This window comes from Amphiura filiformis, chromosome 9, assembly GCF_039555335.1.
Source record: "Amphiura filiformis chromosome 9, Afil_fr2py, whole genome shotgun sequence".
NCBI classification, from domain to species: Eukaryota; Metazoa; Echinodermata; class Ophiuroidea; order Amphilepidida; family Amphiuridae; genus Amphiura; species Amphiura filiformis.
In genome coordinates, this window is record NC_092636.1 from 69369565 (window position 1) to 69380431 (window position 10867).

Genomic DNA, 10867 nt, shown 5'->3' on the forward strand with positions numbered 1-10867 from the left:
TAACGTTTTATATTGGACGGTCATCTGCGGCATATCCTTTGAAGCTATGATCGTCTCGCCTGAACACAAAGAAAAGATTCTTCAAACCTGCCACCGAATCGATTTATGATACAAAAGGTCAATAACCCAACTCTCGTCCACTCAATTGCATTATCAATCGCAAACCAATGGAATGTTGTGCTCTGAGCATCCGTGCAAGCATGATGTTGAGACCAAGCCTTATTTAATGCCAAGTGAAACTCATTCAATGCCAGAGTAACAGGTATTGTTAGATAAATCGCAACGGTGAATTTATGTAATTATTTAATTAACTTGAAACTGAATCAAATAAGCGGGTTTTACCGTGGCATTTCTTGTAACTATAATTGTTTTATGACCAAAGAGTTTATATTGCAGTCGTAACTGTGTCAGAGACAATGTATGTACTTTGATTGAATGCCGCTTCTTTCAAACACGCTAATCCAACAGGTGCGAGTGAGACGAACATGGTTTCAGCATAATGTGAAATTTCTATAGAATTACGATCCAGACGACCGTCCATCTCTTCACGGTCTATGTACGAATACATGCATGCATGAGTAGGCTCAACCTAGCCTAAAATTAATCTGATTTTGCAGCACGAATTATACTGCCACAGTTAGGCCTACTATATCGAGAGACTTGAGACTAAACGTAGTAACTGAGTAACATGAAGTTCTCACACACGGAAGACCCATTGAAAGAATGGGTCAACAACCTAGAATTAGAAAGGCAGTTTAGATTTGTCAAAATCATGGAACAAACAGACAAAATAGAAGCACTAATCATATACGGGGGCAAGGAAATATCCCGCCTTGTTAAAAGCCTTCCCGACCCAGCAGATGGCAACAGCGAATATGCAAAACTGAAAATCAAACTGAACACACATTTCCTTCCGAAAAAGAACAAGCAGCATGCCAAGTTCTTATTTGGCAACATGCACATCATAACAGGCAAAACCATATGGCGCATGCCTTAGGGAAGCAGCACTGGACTGCAAATCATAACAGGCAAAACCATATGGCGCATGCCTTAGGGAAGCAGCACTAGACTGCAAATCATAACAGGCAAAACCATATGGCGCATGCCTTAGGGAAGCAACACTAGACTGCACATCATAACAGGCAAAACCATATGGCGCATGCCTTAGGGAAGCAACACTAGACTGCAAATCATAACAGGCAAAACCATATGGCGATACGGCTTAGGGAAGCAGCACTAGACTGCAAATCATAACAGGCAAAACCATATGGCGCATGCCTTAGGGAAGCAGCACTAGACTGCAAATCATAACAGGCAAAACCATATGGCGCATGCCTTAGGGAAGCAGCACTAGACTGCAAATCATAACAGGCAAAACCATATGGCGCACGGCTTAGGGAAGCAGCACTAGACTGCAAATCATAACAGGCAAAACCATATGGCGCATGCCTTAGTGAAGCAGCACTAGACTGCACATCATAACAGGTAAAACCATATGGCGCATGCCTTAGGGAAGCAGCACTAGACTGCAAATCATAACAGGCAAAACCATATGGCGCATGCCTTAGGGAAGCAGCACTAGACTGCAAATCATAACAGGCAAAACCATATGGCGCGCGGCTTAGGAAGCAGCACTAGACTGCAAATCATAACAGGCAAAACCATATGGCGCATGCCTTAGGGAAGCAACACTAGACTGCAAATCATAACAGGCAAAACCATATGGCGCATGCCTTAGGGAAGCAACACTAGACTGCAAATCATAACAGGCAAAACCATATGGTGCATGCCTTAGGGAAGCAACACTAGACTGCAAATCATAACAGGCAAAACCATATGGCGCATGCCTTAGGGAAGCAACACTAGACTGCAAATCATAACAGGCAAAACCATATGGCGCATGCCTTAGGGAAGCAGCACTGGACTGCAAATCATAACAGGTAAAACCATATGGCGCATGCCTTAGGGAAGCAGCACTAGACTGCAAATCATAACAGGCAAAACCATATGGCGCATGCCTTAGGGAAGCAGCACTAGACTGCAAATCATAACAGGCAAAACCATATGGCGCATGCCTTAGGGAAGCAGCACTAGACTGCAAATCATAACAGGCAAAACCATATGGCGCATGCCTTAGGGAAGCAACACTAGACTGCAAATCATAACAGGCAAAACCATATGGCGCATGCCTTAGGGAAGCAGCACTAGACTGCAAATCATAACAGGTAAAACCATATGGCGCATGCCTTAGGGAAGCAGCACTAGACTGCAAATCATAACAGGCAAAACCATATGGCGCATGCCTTAGGGAAGCAGCACTAGACTGCAAATCATAACAGGCAAAACCATATGGCGCATGCCTTAGGGAAGCAACACTAGACTGCAAATCATAACAGGTAAAACCATATGGCGCATGCCTTAGGGAAGCAACACTAGACTGCAAATCATAACAGGTAAAACCATATGGCGCATGCCTTAGGGAAGCAGCACTAGACTGCACATCATAACAGGCAAAACCATATGGCGCATGCCTTAGAGAAGCAGCACTAGACTGCAAATCATAACAGGCAAAACCATATGGCGCATGCCTTAGGGAAGCAGCACTAGACTGCACATCATAACAGGCAAAACCATATGGCGCATGCCTTAGGGAAGCAGCACTAGACTGCAAATCATAACAGGCAAAACCATATGGCGCATGCCTTAGGGAAGCAGCACTAGACTGCAAATCATAACAGGCAAAACCATATGGCGCACGGCTTAGGGAAGCAGCACTAGACTGCAAATCATAACAGGCAAAACCATATGGCGCATGCCTTAGGGAAGCAACACTAGACTGCAAATCATAACAGGCAAAACCATATGGCGCATGCCTTAGGGAAGCAGCACTAGACTGCAAATCATAACAGGCAAAACCATATGGCGCATGCCTTAGGGAAGCAACACTAGACTGCAAATCATAACAGGCAAAACCATATGGCGCATGCCTTAGGGAAGCAGCACTAGACTGCAAATCATAACAGGCAAAACCATATGGCGCATGCCTTAGGGAAGCAACACTAGACTGCAAATCATAACAGGTAAAACCATATGGAGCATGCCTTAGGGAAGCAGCACTAGACTGCAAATCATAACAGGCAAAACCATATGGCGCATGCCTTAGGGAAGCAGCACTAGACTGCAAATCATAACAGGTAAAACCATATGGCGCATGCCTTAGGGAAGCAGCACTAGACTGCAAATCATAACAGGCAAAACCATATGGCGCATGCCTTAGGGAAGCAGCACTAGACTGCAAATCATAACAGGCAAAACCATATGGAGCATGCCTTAGGGAAGCAGCACTAGACTGCAAATCATAACAGGCAAAACCATATGGCGCATGCCTTAGGGAAGCAGCACTAGACTGCAAATCATAACAGGCAAAACCATATGGCGCATGCCTTAGGGAAGCAACACTAGACTACACATCATAACAGGCAAAACCATATGGAGCATGCCTTAGGGAAGCAGCACTAGACTGCAAATCATAACAGGCAAAACCATATGGCGCATGCCTTAGGGAAGCAGCACTAGACTGCAAATCATAACAGGCAAAACCATATGGCGCATGCCTTAGTGAAGCAGCACTAGACTGCAAATCATAACAGGCAAAACCATATGGCGCATGCCTTAGGGAAGCAACACTAGACTGCAAATCATAACAGGCAAAACCATATGGCGCATGCCTTAGGGAAGCAACACTAGACTGCAAATCATAACAGGCAAAACCATATGGCGCATGCCTTAGGGAAGCAACACTAGACTGCACATCATAACAGGCAAAACCATATGGAGCATGCCTTAGGGAAGCAGCACTAGACTGCAAATCATAACAGAGTAAAACCATATGGCGCATGCCTTAGTGCCTTAGGAAGCAGCACTAGACTGCAAATCATAACAGGCAAAACCATATGGCGCATGCCTTAGGGAAGCAGCACTAGACTGCAAATCATAACAGGCAAAACCATATGGCGCATGCCTTAGGGAAGCAACACTAGACTGCAAATCATAACAGGCAAAACCATATGGCGCATGCCTTAGGGAAGCAGCACTAGACTGCAAATCATAACAGGCAAAACCATATGGAGCATGCCTTAGGGAAGCAGCACTAGACTGCAAATCATAACAGGCAAAACCATATGGCGCATGCCTTAGTGAAGCAGCACTAGACTGCAAATCATAACAGGCAAAACCATATGGCGCATGCCTTAGGGAAGCAGCACTAGACTGCAAATCATAACAGGCAAAACCATATGGCGCATGCCTTAGGGAAGCAGCACTAGACTGCAAATCATAACAGGCAAAACCATATGGCGCATGCCTTAGGGAAGCAGCACTAGACTGCAAATCATAACAGGCAAAACCATATGGCGCATGCCTTAGGGAAGCAGCACTAGACTGCAAATCATAACAGGCAAAACCATATGGCGCATGCCTTAGGGAAGCAGCACTAGACTGCAAATCATAACAGGCAAAACCATATGGCGCATGCCTTAGGGAAGCAGCACTAGACTGCAAATCATAACAGGCAAAACCATATGGCGCATGCCTTAGGGAAGCAGCACTAGACTGCAAATCATAACAGGCAAAACCATATGGCGCATGCCTTAGGGAAGCAGCACTAGACTGCAAATCATAACAGGTAAAACCATATGGCGCATGCCTTAGGGAAGCAACACTAGACTGCAAATCATAACAGGCAAAACCATATGGCGCATGCCTTAGGGAAGCAGCACTAGACTGCAAATCATAACAGGCAAAACCATATGGCGCATGCCTTAGGGAAGCAGCACTAGACTGCAAATCATAACAGGCAAAACCATATGGCGCATGCCTTAGGGAAGCAACACTAGACTGCAAATCATAACAGGTAAAACCATATGGCGCATGCCTTAGGGAAGCAACACTAGACTGCAAATCATAACAGGCAAAACCATATAGGCATGCCTTAGGGAAGCAGCACTAGACTGCAAATCATAACAGGTAAAACCATATGGCGCATGCCTTAGGGAAGCAGCACTAGACTGCAAATCATAACAGGTAAAACCATATAACAGCATGCCTTAGGGAAGCAGCACTAGACTGCAAATCATAACAGGTAAAACCATATGGCGCATGCCTTAGGGAAGCAACACTAGACTGCAAATCATAACAGGTAAAACCATATGGCGCATGCCTTAGGGAAGCAGCACTAGACTGCAAATCATAACAGGCAAAACCATATGGCGCATGCCTTAGGGAAGCAGCACTAGACTGCAAATCATAACAGGCAAAACCATATGGCGCATGTTAGGGAAGCAGCACTAGACTGCAAATCATAACAGGCAAAACCATATGGCGCATACGGCTTAGGGAAGCAGCACTAGACTGCAAATCATAACAGGCAAAACCATATGGCGCATGCCTTAGGGAAGCAGCACTAGACTGCAAATCATAACAGGCAAAACCATATGGCGCATGCCTTAGGGAAGCAACACTAGACTGCAAATCATAACAGGTAAAACCATATGGCGCATGCCTTAGGGAAGCAGCACTAGACTGCAAATCATAACAGGTAAAACCATATGGCGCATGCCTTAGGGAAGCAGCACTAGACTGCAAATCATAACAGGTAAAACCATATGGCGCATGCCTTAGGGAAGCAGCACTAGACTGCAAATCATAACAGGCAAAACCATATGGCGCACGCCTTAGGGAAGCAGCACTAGACTGCAAATCATAACAGGCAAAACCATATGGCGCACGGCTTAGGGAAGCAGCACTAGACTGCAAATCATAACAGGCAAAACCATATGGCGCATGCCTTAGGGAAGCAGCACTAGACTGCAAATCATAACAGGCAAAACCATATGGCGCATGCCTTAGGGAAGCAGCACTAGACTGCAAATCATAACAGGCAAAACCATATGGCGCATGCCTTAGGGAAGCAGCACTAGACTGCAAATCATAACAGGCAAAACCATATGGAGCATGCCTTAGGGAAGCAGCACTAGACTGCAAATCATAACAGGCAAAACCATATGGCGCATGCCTTAGGGAAGCAGCACTAGACTGCAAATCATAACAAGCAAAACCATATGGAGCATGCCTTAGGGAAGCAGCACTAGACTGCAAATCATAACAGGCAAAACCATATGGCGCATGCCTTAGGGAAGCAGCACTAGACTGCAAATCATAACAAGCAAAACCATATGGCGCATGCCTTAGGGAAGCAGCACTAGACTGCACATCATAACAGGCAAAACCATATGGCGCATGCCTTAGGAAGCAGCACTAGACTGCAAATCATAACAGGCAAAACCATATGGAGCATGCCTTAGGGAAGCAGCACTAGACTGCAAATCATAACAGGCAAAACCATATGGTGCATGCCTTAGGGAAGCAGCACTAGACTGCAAATCATAACAGGTAAAACCATATGGTGCATGCCTTAGGGAAGCAGCACTAGACTGCAAATCATAACAGGTAAAACCATATGGCGCATGCCTTAAGGGAAGCAGCACTAGACTGCAAATCATAACAGGCAAAACCATATGGCGCATGCCTTAGGGAAGCAGCACTAGACTGCAAATCATAACAGGCAAAACCATATGGCGCATGCCTTAGGGAAGCAGCACTAGACTGCAAATCATAACAGGCAAAACCATATGGAGCATGCCTTAGGGAAGCAGCACTAGACTGCAAATCATAACAGGTAAAACCATATGGCGCATGCCTTAGGGAAGCAGCACTAGACTGCAAATCATAACAGGCAAAACCATATAGCGCACGCCTTAGAGAAGCAGCACTAGACTGCAAATCATAACAGGCAAAACCATATGGTGCATGCCTTAGGGAAGCAACACTAGACTGCAAATCATAACAGGCAAAACCATATGGCGCATGCCTTAGGGAAGCAGCACTAGACTGCAAATCATAACAGGCAAAACCATATGGCGCATGCCTTAGGGAAGCAGCACTAGACTGCAAATCATAACAGGTAAAACCATATGGCGCACGGCTTAGGGAAGCAGCACTAGACTGCAAATCATAACAGGTAAAACCATATGGTGCATGCCTTAGGGAAGCAGCACTAGACTGCAAATCATAACAGGCAAAACCATATGGCGCATGCCTTAGGGAAGCAGCACTAGACTGCAAATCATAACAGGTAAAACCATATGGCGCATGCCTTAGGGAAGCAGCACTAGACTGCAAATCATAACAGGTAAAACCATATGGCGCATGCCTTAGGGAAGCAGCACTAGACTGCAAATCATAACAGGCAAAACCATATGGTGCATGCCTTAGGGAAGCAGCACTAGACTGCAAATCATAACAGGTAAAACCATATGGCGCATGCCTTAGGGAAGCAGCACTAGACTGCAAATCATAACAGGCAAAACCATATGGCGCATGCCTTAGTGAAGCAGCACTAGACTGCAAATCATAACAGGTAAAACCATATGGCGCATGCCTTAGGGAAGCAGCACTAGACTGCAAATCATAACAGGCAAAACCATATGGCGCATGCCTTAGGGAAGCAGCACTAGACTGCAAATCATAACAGGTAAAACCATATGGCGCATGCCTTAGGGAAGCAGCACTAGACTGCAAATCATAACAGGTAAAACCATATGGCGCATGCCTTAGGGAAGCAGCACTAGACTGCAAATCATAACAGGCAAAACCATATGGCGCACGGCTTAGGGAAGCAGCACTGGACTGCAAATCATAACAGGCAAAACCATATGGCGCATGCCTTAGGGAAGCAGCACTGGACTGCAAATCATAACAGGCAAAACCATATGGTGCATGCCTTAGGGAAGCAGCACTAGACTGCAAATCATAACAGGCAAAACCATATGGTGCATGCCTTAGGGAAGCAGCACTAGACTGCAAATCATAACAGGTAAAACCATATGGCGCATGCCTTAGGGAAGCAGCACTAGACTGCAAATCATAACAGGCAAAAAAACCATATGGCGCATGCCTTAGTGAAGCAGCACTAGACTGCAAATCATAACAGGTAAAACCATATGGCGCATGCCTTAGGGAAGCAGCACTAGACTGCAAATCATAACAGGCAAAACCATATGGCGCATGCCTTAGGGAAGCAGCACTAGACTGCAAATCATAACAGGTAAAACCATATGGCGCATGCCTTAGGGAAGCAGCACTAGACTGCAAATCATAACAGGCAAAACCATATGGCGCATGCCTTAGGGAAGCAGCACTAGACTGCAAATCATAACAGGCAAAACCATATGGCGCATGCCTTAGGGAAGCAGCACTAGACTGCACATCATAACAGGCAAAACCATATGGTGCATGCCTTAGGGAAGCAGCACTAGACTGCAAATCATAACAGGTAAAACCATATGGCGCATGCCTTAGGGAAGCAGCACTAGACTGCAAATCATAACAGGTAAAACCATATGGCGCATGCCTTAGGGAAGCAGCACTAGACTGCACATCATAACAGGCAAAACCATATGGTGCATGCCTTAGGGAAGCAGCACTAGACTGCAAATCATAACAGGCAAAACCATATGGCGCATGCCTTAGGGAAGCAGCACTAGACTGCAAATCATAACAGGCAAAACCATATGGCGCATGCCTTAGGGAAGCAGCACTAGACTGCAAATCATAACAGGTAAAACCATATGGCGCACGGCTTAGGGAAGCAGCACTAGACTGCAAATCATAACAGGCAAAACCATATGGCGCATGCCTTAGGGAAGCAGCACTAGACTGCAAATCATAACAGGCAAAACCATATGGCGCATGCCTTAGTGAAGCAGCACTGGACTGCAAATCATAACAGGTAAAACCATATGGCGCACGGCTTAGGGAAGCAGCACTGGACTGCAAATCATAACAGGTAAAACCATATGGCGCACGCCTTAGGAAGCAGCACTAGACTGCAAATCATAACAGGTAAAACCATATGGCGCACGGCTTAGGGAAGCAGCACTAGACTGCAAATCATAACAGGTAAAACCATATGGCGCATGCCTTAGGGAAGCAGCACTAGACTGCAAATCATAACAGGTAAAACCATATGGCGCACGCCTTAGGGAAGCAGCACTAGACTGCAAATCATAACAGGCAAAACCATATGGCGCATGCCTTAGGGAAGCAGCACTAGACTGCAAATCATAACAGGCAAAACCATATGGCGCATGCCTTAGGGAAGCAGCACTAGACTGCAAATCATAACAAGCAAAACCATATGGAGCATGCCTTAGGGAAGCAGCACTAGACTGCAAATCATAACAGGCAAAACCATATGGCGCATGCCTTAGGGAAGCAGCACTAGACTGCAAATCATAACAGGTAAAACCATATGGCGCATGCCTTAGGGAAGCAGCACTAGACTGCAAATCATAACAGGTAAAACCATATGGCGCATGCCTTAGGGAAGCAGCACTAGACTGCAAATCATAACAGGTAAAACCATATGGCGCATGCCTTAGGGAAGCAGCACTAGACTGCAAATCATAACAGGCAAAACCATATGGCGCATGCCTTAGTGAAGCAGCACTAGACTGCAAATCATAACAGGCAAAACCATATGGCGCATGCCTTAGGGAAGCAGCACTAGACTGCAAATCATAACAGGTAAAACCATATGGAGCATGCCTTAGGGAAGCAGCACTAGACTGCAAATCATAACAGGCAAAACCATATGGCGCATGCCTTAGGGAAGCAGCACTAGACTGCAAATCATAACAGGTAAAACCATATGGAGCATGCCTTAGGGAAGCAGCACTAGACTGCAAATCATAACAGGCAAAACCATATGGCGCATGCCTTAGGGAAGCAGCACTAGACTGCAAATCATAACAGGTAAAACCATATGGCGCATGCCTTAGGGAAGCAGCACTAGACTGCAAATCATAACAAGTAAAACCATATGGCGCATGCCTTAGGGAAGCAGCACTAGACTGCAAATCATAACAGGCAAAACCATATGGCGCATGCCTTAGGGAAGCAGCACTAGACTGCAAATCATAACAGGTAAAACCATATGGCGCATGCCTTAGGGAAGCAGCACTAGACTGCAAATCATAACAGGCAAAACCATATGGCGCATGCCTTAGGGAAGCAGCACTAGACTGCAAATCATAACAGGTAAAACCATATGGCGCACGGCTTAGGGAAGCAGCACTGGACTGCAAATCATAACAGGCAAAACCATATGGCGCATGCCTTAGGGAAGCAGCACTAGACTGCAAATCATAACAGGTAAAACCATATGGCGCATGCCTTAGGGAAGCAGCACTAGACTGCAAATCATAACAGGCAAAACCATATGGAGCATGCCTTAGGGAAGCAGCACTAGACTGCAAATCATAACAGGCAAAACCATATGGCGCACGGCTTAGGGAAGCAGCACTAGACTGCAAATCATAACAGGTAAAACCATATGGTGCATGCCTTAGGGAAGCAGCACTAGACTGCAAATCATAACAGGCAAAACCATATGGCGCATGCCTTAGTGAAGCAGCACTAGACTGCAAATCATAACAGGCAAAACCATATGGCGCATGCCTTAGGGAAGCAGCACTAGACTGCAAATCATAACAGGCAAAACCATATGGCGCATGCCTTAGGGAAGCAGCACTAGACTGCAAATCATAACAGGCAAAACCATATGGCGCATGCCTTAGTGAAGCAGCACTAGACTGCAAATCATAACAGGCAAAACCATATGGCGCATGCCTTAGTGAAGCAGCACTGGACTGCAAATCATAACAGGCAAAACCATATGGCGCATGCCTTAGGGAAGCAGCACTAGACTGCAAATCATAACAGGCAAAACCATATGGCGCATGCCTTA